Consider the following 13,599-nt stretch of genomic DNA (forward strand, 5'->3'; position numbering starts at 1 on the left):
GGGGCGGCATAGAAATGTTTTAATAAATAAATACATAAATAATAAAATAAAACCTCAGGAAGCTTGGCAGTGTACACAATAGCACAGTATTGAACTCAATGGGCCACTGGTTGGACTTTGAATCTGTGTAGACAGCATTGGCTGCTATCTGTGTGGACCATGTTGAACTAGATGAGCCCATGGCTTGAACCACTATGAGTCCCTGCTGCTTAGGTAGATTAACACAGGGAAATGCAGAAAGCTGTAGCAGAGTTAAACTCCTTTCTGAAGTGCTCCCTCCCCTGGGAAATTTGAAGGGCTCTCTTCCTTTTCTTCTGGATGTGTCTTGGAGAAGAGGGACCTTTTCTTTCCATACCTTTCTTAGGAAAATTTCACAAAAGACTGTAAGCTTCTGACCGCTCCAGAACTCTTTATCAGGCTGGGTGGTACAAAAAACAAATAAAGTACACAAATTAGGTTAGATATTAAAGTTATGAGGTCTGCCTTCTAGCATCTCTTTGATTTACCTTTACAATACGGAAGGTCCAAATTATTTTGTTTCTTGACTGGATCTATATGTTTGAGTAAAGAAATAATGTTTGGCAGTTTCTGAACTGCAGACTTTAAAAATCGCTTATTTGGGGCATCACTAGTCAGTTCTCTCCCTCTCTCATTGTTTTCTCCCTCTCTCCTCCCCACCCTGTGTGTGTGTGTGTGCGCGCGTGCGTGCGTGCGTGCGTGCTTGCTCAGAACTACTATATAACCTTAGCTCTACCAATAAATCCTGGAATGTTTGCATCTGTTTTCATAATAAAACACATATTCCTTTGATCTCTTTTGTATACACAGGTTGGTGGGGGAATGGTACTGCAACGATTGCTAATGCTTTCTGTGCTGTGGGAAAGCCATTTTAATGAACCATTTGCTCTTGGGTCAGGCTCTTGGGTCAGGCAAATGAACCATTTGCTCTTGGGTCAGGCTCTTGGGTCAGGCAAATGAACCATTTGCTCTTGGGTCAGGCTCCAAGGCATACCCGTTATTTGGAATTGTGATACTTTCATGAGTACTTAGCTTTTGGGAGGGTTGTGAGGACGAGAAGCAGAGTGTGAATGGTATAACATGTGTGTTCATAATTATTTTTAACACACCTCTGCTAAAGCCAAGCTGACGGCACCTGCCATATTTCAACTCTATCAGTATGTAGGCTACCTGAATTATGGTGATGATAAATACGGCATTGTAAGACACCATGAGACATTGGAAGTTGACACTATGAGACACAATAGCATCTCTAGGTTCTGTTCCAACAATTCTGCTAGAAGAAGACTACCCGGGTAAAAACAAGATATTCTTAATTTCACAAATGCACAATAAAAACCTATGTTGTGGAAAAAAGATAGTCAGTACAAAAATCTGGCAAATGTGAAAAATCTGACTGTCCACCTACTGAAAGAAATCTGGATATGGAAAAAAATCTTAAGGCACCCCCTCCCCCACACTGCCAGTAGCTCAGCCGTCATTCACATGTTGTCAGTTGTCACCAACACAAAGTTTTCTTGGCTCTCTCCTTCTCTGTCTCATCCATTCTACTAGGACATGGGTGTCCCTAACTGAATTTGGCAGCCCTGTTAGCAAAACATTTTTAAATTAAAAAATGATGAATTTAGAACTAGAGTGCTCAGTAGAATTGATTGCCGTATTTGTGGATAGCCATAAAATAAACACTCCATGGGGTGAGGTCTTAGGGGTAAAAATGACAATCAGATTCTCTGAAGTTGCCCATTTCTGCTTTGGGAGATCTGAAGTTCTACACTGTTGGATTGCCTGGAATTGTAATTGGAAGCTTCCTGATATTCCCACAAAATGATCAGCCAGGAAAACCTCATCTTACACATTTGAATCAATCCATCTTTTTTTTGCGTAACGCCAAAGGTGCTCAAGAGAAAAGTGAGGAAACTAATCCACAATAAGGACTAAATCAATCTCAGTCACTAACAAATGTGCTTGTACTAAGTGTGCCTAATTGTAAAAGAAGCCTGATAATGATGATGTTCATTGCCTTTCCCTGCAAAGTGTGTCTGGGCTCCCTTGCATAAATCACCTGTAGCTGATTATATAGCACATCTCTTCTCTGGTTGTAACATGCTTCAGGTTAGATTGTGTAACTTTATTGATGCGAAAGAATGCATGTGGGTTGATAGTCTCACCTGGAAGAAAAAAGTTGTGCAAGACAGACTTTTGGTCCCCCATGGATCTGTGTTCCTGGGAACAGATGTATGCTGGACTAAATCGAAATGCATAATAGATTTGTTCTGTGAGAGGCACACATGGCTCTCCCACACTCTTGTACATATCAGATGGTAGTTTTCTTTTGAGTTTTGCACTTCTCTGAATGTGTTTTCTCTGCTCCAAAAAACTACCCACATCTGTCTAAGAATGGGGATTTAAGCATATGTTCACTTTAAATGTCTACACTGCCAATTGGACTGTATGTAAATTCAATTAATAAATACCTAATTTGTGAGGAAAATATGTTCAAAAATCACATTCAGTTTGTTTAGTAACTTTTTAGGTAGCTTGTGAGGAAATTGTAAGGAAAAATTACAAATGAGCACATACAAAACTTGTAAGTCTTGTATAAGACTCCCACTGTGCACTTTCTCTGATTCACTTAGTATTTATACTGTTCATATAGAAATAGTGCACCTCTGTATTTCTTTCTGTACCTGAACAAAGCTTTGAGAGTTTCTAAGCACAGAGCCTGAGATAAATTACTGGACTAGGTCTCAGCATCACAGCTTGAAGGAGATCACTGTTTAAAAAAGGCATCCCAGAATGATCATGTTACCCCCCCCCCCGACCCCAAATGATTCTGCCTCTGCTGTGCTGCAAGCCAAACACATGAACGGCCAGCCTTTGTGCAGCAACTACCATGGAAAAGCCGTTCTAGGAGACCTCCTTGTGGGACCTACGGCATGCGAAACAGGCCCTAGGAAGTCAAATTTTGGGCTTCTCTCCATCTTCTTCAAAGTTATAACTTGCCAAGAGAGTTTTAGTGGTCATGATATTTAACAATTCTCAAAACTGGGAAAGGAAGACAGAAAACAACCCTGGTGGAAGACTTATTTTTGTCCAAGTTCCAGCAACTTAGCATATTACATATGCACATTATAAAACACCCTTATACCACGTGATATGTACTCTGCATGTTTGTGCAAGAAACTGCTTTCAGTTATTTTCTGAGGAGACGTTAGTAATAGAAAACTACGTTTCATTGATGATTTTGAGAAAGTGAAAATAAGTATCTAAGACTGTGAAAACCTCTTCACTCGTTGTCACTCAGCTATTTTCCACAAGTGTCTGTTCCAGTGTACAGTCAGTAACTAAGTACAAAGCAATCCTAGACATATTTGCAGAAGTTCCCCTTAGGTACTCAATCCCCTTAGGAAAAACTACATAGGATTGTGGCATTAACCAGCAGTCCTAATCACACTTACTTGGAGGCAAGTTCCATTGAAATAGGCAAAAATTGCTTCTGAATAAATTTTTAGAATAAGTTGCTTTGTTCAGTAGTAAATGGTCTTGACCTATTACAGTAGACTTCAACAATCTTTCTAATCAGTTGTCTTTGGGGAATTTGTTTGTTTTGTAGTCTGTTTGGTGTTCCTTCTCACTACTTCTAATTCAGTATTATCATAATACTTGATATTTCTGTTGTGAAACAATATTCGTTGCAAATAACATCGCCACAATAATTGTTATACTATCTGTAAAGCAAGCCACATTTGTTATCATATATTGTGATACTGAGCTAGGGTGGGGCAGGTGACCTGAGGCTGAGAGGCTGGATCTCCAGTTCAGATGCAGTGTGAGCCAACGGGCAAGAAGGGCCAGGCTCCAGCTTTTGTGCTTCCCCTCCCCACAACTCCTCTGTTGCAGCTGTGTGGTTCCTCTTCCAGTTTCAGACAAACTGCTGTTTACTTATATGTGTAAACTCAAAGCATTGTGGCTTGTTTAATTAGTAACTGAACAAACCATGGTTTGAGCATCTTTTTCTTATTAACTAGAATTTAAACGAGCAGCAGTTTCCCATCTCATTCCTCTGCCTTGTAAGAGAAGAGTGCATGAGCCTGAGGCTCACTCGCAGGATTATGAATTTGGCCATAGTTCATAGTATAAGTGAGATTATGCCTCGTACATATAATATAGAATGCATTAGAACGGCAGTTGAAGCAAGAGGGCTGTACAGGTCCACTGAATCCTGAAATTCTAGGGCAAGCCATCCTATTTTGTTTTGCTCAACCTAGATATACTCTTATAACACTGTGAAAGTATTTGAGACTCTAGTATAAAATCAAGAAAAGAGACTCCCATTTGTTTGAGTTTCCAGGGAGAACATTTTTCGGGGAGAAAAAGCAAATGTTTATAAATACAGGATTGGATAAATGAGTTTGTATTTTGAACAATAGCCCTTGTTTCTCCTAGCAGCACATTCCACAATCTTGGACTAGCTCCTGTGTAAAGCTCTGCATCCTGCATAAACAAGTCTTTTGCAGTTGATAAATGACTCCTTTGAACAAGGAGTGGAGCTGTCAGCCATAATTATATAATGAACACAGATTCATAAATGTTTTCAGTGTAAGCAATTGAATATACTAAAAATAAAGAAAGGGGTCTTTAAGTTGGCCATACATTCTGGAAAAACCATCAGAGAAAGCATATCACTGGGTACTCCACAGTTAAATAAAGACATCATCAAAAATAGTACCTCTCATTCTGTATGCAGAAAGCAATTTACCTATAGCAGCAAGCATAAAACTACCTATATAAAACAACTAACAGATCTCGCTTTCTCTCTCGCTCTGTGTGTGTGTGTGTGTGTGTGTGTGTACATGTGCATGCACAGAGATGCATACATATGCACACTCAAAGAAATATTTTATTTTATTTATTTTTATTTATTTAGAAAGCTTCTATGCCACCCCATTCACCGAAGCCTCGGGGCGGCTCACAAAAATATTGGTATATCACTAAAATCATTTTGTGCATGTGAATTATATACACAAATCACACTATATGTATGATTGTCATAATATGGTGACCCATCCACATACTCAAATATGCCCATATATAGAAACATCATAGAAACATAGAAACAGAGTGAGTCAGAAGGGGCTTCCCAGACCATCTATTCTGACACCTGGCTCCAGCCTTCTCCACTCATGACATGCCTACCATGTGCATGTCTAGCCTATCCTTGAACACCCTCACCAATGGGGCCTCAACCACCTCCCATTCCATACCTTTGGGGTCCTAACTGTCAGGATGTACTTCCTGGCATCTAAATGGAACCTTGGTTTTTGAGCTTTGCTCTGTTGGAGCACTTCCTGTCCTCCTCTGCAGGGGAGAACAGGTCTCTACCCACCTCCATGTGATATCCCCTCATATACCTGTATGTGAGCAACATATCCCCTCTGAGTCTCCTCCAGGCTGAAGAGACCCAGTTCCCTCAGTCTTGCCTCAAACGGCATCCCCTGCAAACCAGCCACCAACCTTGTGGCCCTACGCTGCACTGACTCTAACCTGGCTATATCCTTCATGTAATGAGGGCCCCAAAACTGAACACAATACTCCATTTGTGGGTGCACCAGAGTCGTACAGAGTGGTAGTAATTCCTTTCTCGGATCTAGAAGCCACACTTCTGGCTATGAAACCAAGGGTGGTGATCATCCTCTTGACTGCCATGCCACACTGCTGACTCATGTTTAGCCTGCAGTCAATCCCTTTCACAAGTGCTGCTCTCCAGCCACTTGTCCCCTAACCTGCACTTATGACACCCATTCCTATGCCCCAAATGCAAGACCTTGCACTTATCTACATTGAACACCATCCTGTTGTCTCCTGCCCACTTCCATAGTCTGTCCAGATCCTTTTGGATCTGGAGTACCTGCTCCTCAGTTGTGGTCACTGCCCCAGTTTTAGTAAATGCATAACTTAAAAAAAAAAAAAAAACGTCAAAACAGTGTGTATGTTGACCCCAACCAGAATTGCCCAAATCCATTATAGCATGATACCTTTATCAGGCCAACCTGAAGAACATAAAACAATATGCAGACTTTCAGGATCCACATATATTTTGATCATGCAAGGTGTTCTATAAAGCAGGTTGGCCATGGGGTGGCAGTGAAAGAGGAGGGTAAAAAGGGGATGGGAGAAAGGCTGATAGGATGTTGTAGTCAGGATGTTTGCATGCTCAGAGTTTTCAGATGATATGGGAGAAAAGGCATTGCAGATGTTCAGACTGGGCTATGACTATGCCCTTAGAACTACTGGCAAGAAGGGAATCCAAAGCAGTTAGGGCTCCCCTATTTTTTTAATGTAGCAATTGGCAGCTAACTTAAAGCTGTCTGCATCCAAGGTGAACCAGACAGGGTCCTTAGTTAGAAACATAGAAACAAAGAAACAGAGTGAGTCAGAAGGGGTCTCCCGGGCCATCTAGTCTGACCTCCGGCACCAGCCGGCTCCACTCATGACATGCCCACCATGTACACGTCCAGTCTATCCTTGAACACCCGCACTGATGGGACCTCAACGAGCTCTCGTGGAAGCCCATTCCACACCCTCGGGGTCCTAACTGTCAGGAAATGCTTCCTGGCATCCAAATCCAAATAGTTAGTGGAAAACAAGCTGGGTTCAACTAAGCAGTCTTTATACTAACAAAGGTGAAGCTATATTTAGATGCTATGCTAAGAAACAAAGAGTCAATAGCAGCCAAATTGGGTAGTAGTGGAGGGGCTGACTTCCAAAAGAAAAAAAGCTTAGGTGGTATAAAGTGGTATAGGGTCTTCGAGGGTTTTTTTTTGGTCCCCCCTTTTAATTTTTTTAAATACAGAAAAAATCATAAATACAAGCATCTGAATTTTTTATTTCTGTTGTCAGTTTATCATTAACTACCATATTCCATATTTCATTATACCATTCATGCCTTTGCATAACCCAATTCTGTTTCCAATATTTAACTATCACTAACCAGGCTGCCATTATCAAGCTTAGGATCAATTCTTTCTTAACTTCATTTATATCTTGTTTTTCAATCAACAGCAGTGACAGAATTCTCGATGATGAAAGAAAGAGCGGGTGAACAAATTAAAATTACATTGGGCAGATGTATGTGAAAAAACATATGGCACATCTAAAGCAAGAGGTGTAGCAATTATTGTAGCTAAAAGATGTGAATTTAAAATAAAATTTGTAAAAAGAGATTATATGGGAAGATTTCTTATAATACAAGGCCTGATTTATGGACAAGAACTGATTTTAGCTAATTTATATTCACCTAATCAAAGAAAGTTCTATAATAAGGAATATAAAGAAATAGAAGAAATAAAAAGAGGATATGTGATAACGGTGGGTGATTATAATATGGTTATAGATAAAGAAAAAGATAAATCCAACCCATCAATGGAAGATATTAAATATAATAATACAGATTTAAGTAGTTTTCTTAATAAAAATAGATTAAAATGTTTGGAGAGAATTACATGGTAATCAGAAAAGCTATACATTTTATTCAGATAGACATAAAAATTTTACAAGAATAGATTATATATTTGTAACACCAGAAATATTGTCTAAGATAGTAAATGCGGATATAAAAGTAATTAAAGTATCAGACCATGCAATGATAAAAATGGAAATAGAAATAAATTGTGATTATGAACAGGTAAACAGGTGGAAAATACATCTAAGGATTTTTAAAAATGAGAAGATCTTAGAAAAAATTGAAAACCAATTAAAAGAAATATGGGAAATAAATGAAAAAGTAGGTAGTAATATAAGTGTACTATGGGATACAATGGAAGTCGTGGTAAGAGGGTCTTCTAGTTTCTGAGGCATTTATTTTAGAGACGTTCTAAGAGCTTGGGGAAAGGAGCGTCCTGGAGTGAGGATCAAAACTTCACTGTCCAGAGGAACAGCGAGATGAAAGCGCGTTATGATCCATATGTGCCAAGGGATAGCAGGTCTGGCCCCATATAGCTTGACTCCTTAGGCAAAGGGCAAGGTGCCACCTCCTCTTATTGCATGTTCAAAAGCTGACTGGACAGACTACCACACTGAAGGCGGCAGGTCATTTACAGGATGCAGAAATGCAAGGCATCTGTACAATCGACAGGATGCCAAACCCAGCCTCTCCTCTGACACCTTACAACCACTGCACAGCATCCGCCTCCCGAACCAACTGCTTTGTGTCATGGCTGGCCCTAACGGGTGGTAACTGACAACCTTTCTGTACAGCTTTTTTCAGAAGTGCTGCCAATCTTTTTTCCTCAATTATAAAGGTAGCATATCCCATTTGCATCATAGGAGATGGAGCGGACAATGGTGCTTCGGGGATTCTGGGCTTGAAGAATGGGAAGTGGGATAGCTTTGACGCTTTCAACACAGTGTTCATGCTGCACTGGAGCATTTTCCCAAAACAATCAGAAATGATTGCTGACTCCTCCACTTCCTAGCAGCTTAAATTTAACCACATTAAAATAAAGATTTTATATATCTATAGTCAAAGAGCTATGAAGCAACCCCAAATATAGTTTCATATCTTTTCAGCACTTAACATATTAGCCATATTAAGTGATCATAAATGCTGAATGCTTTTGTGTGCATTGATCCACTCTGCTAGTGGAATTAGACATGGCAGAGGAATTTATTTATTTATTTATTTAGAAAAATTCTATGCCGCCCCATTCGCCGAAGGCTCGGGGCGGCTCATGGTATTCTCTCTCCATTTAAAACCATGGAGAGAGAATACACACAGAAAAAGAAAACTCTCTTAGAATGTAAGAATTTAGGCAAATTCAATGAAACCAACAGGCAGTTTTAATGAAGAAGGGAACTATGTCCACCCAATTAGCCAAATTATAGTCCCTTTATCAAATCTGCTGTCAATTTTTGTGGTAGTGAGAGTTTTCTAATTTTACACATCCAATTTTCACTGCAGGAAAAAAAGAGAAAAACAACATTTGAATGTGTTTCTAGTCTAAGATCTATAAGAAAGTGAAGCAAGAGAAAAGAGAAAGCTGTGTTTAGAACAGGATGTGCATCTCTGACCAATTGATTTTTAGAAAGACATTGTGTCACTAAGATTATAAAAGAGTTGTTGAGTCCTCTTACGGCTGAGTACTACTGGGCATTGCAGGACCTTTTTCTTTCTAAACATACATAGGACTGTGCACTACTATAATAAAATAGTAAGCTGCTCCGAGATGTTTGTAGTGGATGGGTTAGAAAAGCTTTTAATTAATAAATAATAATAAAATAGAACATCTTTCATACAAATATTAATAATAAGTATTTAATTGAGGCTTTTTAGCTAACAAAAATACTAGGAAGCATCATGGGAAAGTTGATACAATTATGAACTCTTCATAAATGGTAAGTAATTATATTCTACCTTTTCTATAGCCTTGGCAGGTCATTAAATTAAATGAATTGGCAGCCGACTAAGAACAGCAAAAGTAATAATTTTCCTATGCAGTTGATATACAGAGTTATTGGTGCAAGATGTTTTGCAATCGTGGTTGGAATTGTACCCTAGCATACACTGCTTTTAACAAGAATTAAACTTATTAATGAAGAATGTGTCTAGTTGCCACAACAGATAGAAAACAAAATCTCTGTCTTCACAGGGAGTATACCTCTGTTATCAAATGCAGTAGCCGGGAAGCATTGACCTGGCCTACTTTTGAACTGCTGCCAGGCCACTGTTGCAGGCAGGGTGCTGATGGCTCTTTGCGAGACACAGCATGGTGATAGTTCTTGTCCTTGCTTATGAGACGCTACCTCCTCCTCAAACAGATATGAGTGTTTAGGCAAAGGACTAGACCCAGTATTCTTTTATTTACACTGAAGAGCTGTTTCAAAGAAGGCAGTGCATGTGTGTTGCCCGAAAGTTCTGCCTTTTGGAAATGCTCAGAAGTAACTTTAGAAAGCTGCACATTACCCCAAAGTGTGTTGATATCGCACGATAATTACTGAACAGTGTTTTTTTCCAGAATGCAGTTCACACGTTCCATTGGATGAACATAGTAAAGACCTAAGGAAAATCCTGCTGGGGCACACCAGATGCCATGTAGTGCAGCTTTATCTGGAAGACCGCATGTGCACGATGAAGGCAGCCGTCTGCTCCCACTGCTGTTCCCCAACAACCAGCATCCAGTGGCATTTTGAACCTATAGATTCCATAGAGCTGATGTGGTGAATAACCCTTGACAGAGTACTCTGTCTGATTCCCTCTTAAAGCCGTCTAAACTAGCAGCCAACATCATGCGTTGGCTCTTCTGGCATGACCTACCCGTATATTACATTCATCATCTGAGACCCTCTTCCAGATGCCTCTTGTGTGGAGGGGGAACCTCAGAAATGGGGCATAAAGCAGAGGAGGTCCCGCCTCCTTCCTTCCTTCCTTCCTTCCTTCCTTCCTTCCTTCCTTCCTTCCTTTAAAACATCTCTATGCCGCCCCCATCGCAACGAAGCCTCGGGGCAGCTCACAACAAAAACAAAAACAAACAAATTCATACAAAAATTATACACTAAAAATATTGAAACCTGGTGCATCCCGGCTTAATTTTTTTTAAAATCCTGCATAATAAATTAACACTTAAAATAAGTTTTAAATAAAAAGGTCTTATCCTGGCGCGGAAAAACAAATAACGACGGCACCAGGCGGACCTCTCTGGGGAGCGCATTCCATAGGTGGGGCGCCACTGCAGAGAAAGCCCTCCTCCGGGTACTCACCCTCCTAATATCATTCATGGAGGGTTCCTGGAGAAGGGCATCTGTTGCTGATCTCAAGGGGTGGGAGGGCATTATGGAAAGATCTCCCCAAAAGAGATCCACTTGGATTTAATTTTGTTGTCTGTTAGGTGCCAGGTTAAGACCCTCCTCTATTCTAAAGCAGTTGTTGCCATATGATGAAAAATTATTTAGGCCCTGGATCCTTAATTGTGTATCATGTATATATGGGTCTGAGTGTGTGCGTGCTGCCTTTTCATATATTTTTATGTAAATAGTTTTAATATTCACCTAAGGAGAAGGAACAACTCCTTGGAAAAGACCTTGATGCTGGGGATGATAGACAGCAAAAGAAGGGGACGGCAGAGGATAAGGTGGCTAGATGGAGTCACTGGGGCAGTGGGTGTGAGCTTGTGTAGACTCCGACAGATGGTGGAGGACAGGAGAGCCTGGAGGAATGTTTTCCATGGGGTCGTGATGGGCTGAGTATGACGTTGTGACTAAAAAAAACAAAAAAAGTTTTAATATTATGTACAATATGTTTAAGATTTTTATGGTTTGTAAAGTGCCCACAGAACATTGGTGATAAGGTGGTATAGAAATTAATTAGTCTTAGGCAGTAAATGCCATGCTAAAATAATTATGCATTCCTTATCTGACCTAAATCTACAGTCAGTCAGTCTAGCTAAATTAGCCCCAAGCTCTGGAATTATGAACAAGGAAGAAACTTCTCTTTATGTATTTCCTTCATAGCAGTTGCTTCATAATATTACACATTCTTCTCTTTTAAAAAGTTCTAGATGCTGTATTCTTTCCTCCTTGGTAAGGTGCTCCAACTCCTTGGTCATATTTGGTTGCCCTTTTCTGTGCCCTCTTGATCTCTTCAGTATGACCAGAACTACATGCATTATTCCAGCATAGCCACGTGAGAGATTTGTATAACGGCCTTACAGTGGTGGGATTTAAACCTTCTAAAATCCATATTAGTGTGTTTATAGAGCCACTACAATGGCTCAATGTTAAGGGAGAGCCATTATAACCAGAAATTGGGGGAGAGGGTAATAACTCTATGGCTTATACTGAGAAGATAGCTCAGTGGATTGACTTGAATCTTGGAGGTACAGGCAACATGACTTTAGCGATGGTCCATGCAGCTTTGGAAGTAGAAGTGGCAAGAAATGAGTTCTTTGTATAAGATGAAATCTGATGAGTGTTTACAAGAAATTTGACAAGTAGTCTAATTTTATTACCATAAACCAGTGATGGCGAACCTTTTAGAGAGTGCCCAAACTGCAACCCAAAACCCATTTATTTATCTCAAAGTGCCAATACTACAAGAAAACCTGAAAACTGACCAGCCATTCAAAAGCTTGGACGAGTCACGGCTAATGAGTCGTGTCTCATGAAGTCATCGCCTGGTGTCACTGCTCTTTTCTGACCATGTGCATGGCCCCTGTGTGTGCTGTTATCAGATGCTCAGCTGCTTGGGAGATGCTGGGGTGACTTGGCTTGCGTGCTGACAGAGAGGGCTTTGCATGCCCGCTGTGGCAGACATGGCACAGGTTCACCACCACTGCCCAAGCTTTTTCTGCACAGCTCATCCTTTCTGCCCATTCTAAACACATTTCAAGCATCAAAAACATGACCGGACACCTCATTTTTGTGACCCTAACCCTGCCCTCGTGCACACCCCAACCCTAATAGAGGGTGAAAGTTCAATTGAAAATAATGCGATTTTGAAAAACCCTTCTTTGAGTAGCTGTTTCTGCACAGCTCAACATTTCTGCACATTCTAAACACATTCCAACCATCAAAATCATGCTAGGACACCTCGTTTTTGTAACCCTAACCCTACCCTGGTGCACACCCCTAACCCTAATAAAAAGATAAATTTCCATTGAAAAGAGAGGGATTTTTAAAAAGCCTTCCTTGAGTAGTGGTTTCTGCACAGGTCATCATTTCTGCCCATTCTGAACACATTCCAACCATCAAAATCATGCCAGGACACCTTGTTTTTCTAACCATAACCCATTGATGGTGAACCTTTTAGAGACCGAGTGCCCAAACTGCTACCCAAAACCCACATATTTATCGCAAAGTGCCAACACTGCAATAAAACCTGAAAACTGAGGTTTTAGTTTAGAAAAAACAACTCACAGCCAGTCCAAGCAAAATATATTTATCCTTGGCACCGCACAGCATGCGGAAGCTCAGACAAGTCGCAACTAATGAGCCACGGCTCCTTATGTCATTGCCTGGCGCTGCTACTCCTTTCCGTGCATGCGCATGGCCCCTATGTGCACTGTTATCCAATGTTCGGCTGCTGGGGTGATGGTGGGGCGACTTGGTTCACGTGCCAACAGAGAGGGCTCTGCATGCCCCCTGTGGCATGCATGCCATAGGTTTGCCATCATTGCCATAGACTTACATGTAGTTTACTTTGCACTAATACTGTTTCTTTCTTTGTACAGCCTCTTTTGGAAAACATTTTAGGTAAGGAAGGGATAGTATGTGCTTTCCCCAAGAAGAAATATAATGTATTTTTAGGTTGGTTGGGGGAACAGCATTTTTTCCAATTTGCACCCAGGATATCTAGCAGACCATCTTCCCTTATGTATAGCAAAATGGCCCTTAAGATCTTCAGATAAGGGTTATCACAAAATTATTAGAAAGTCACCCTACAATACTGTGTTGATGGGCCTTCTTATAACAGCAAGCACCCTGTGTAGAAAATTTCCCTTCTATAGAGCAGGAGAATGGACATATGACACCTTTCTGACACTTTCTGAAATACACTTGTTTGTAATTCTTGGTTTGAAATTAATTTAA

At 40.5% G+C, this 13,599-nt stretch overlaps 1 protein-coding gene across 1 annotated transcript in view; it reads left to right on the plus strand.

Annotated features, from left to right (window-relative positions):
• The window catches only part of KITLG (KIT ligand), an 80,744-nt gene that overhangs the window by 30,813 nt on the left and 36,332 nt on the right, over positions 1-13,599 (plus strand). The window lies entirely within an intron of this gene.

Source organism: Varanus komodoensis, unplaced genomic scaffold, assembly GCF_004798865.1.
Source record: "Varanus komodoensis strain SLA01 unplaced genomic scaffold, ASM479886v1 scaffold8, whole genome shotgun sequence".
NCBI classification, from domain to species: domain Eukaryota; kingdom Metazoa; phylum Chordata; class Lepidosauria; order Squamata; family Varanidae; genus Varanus; species Varanus komodoensis.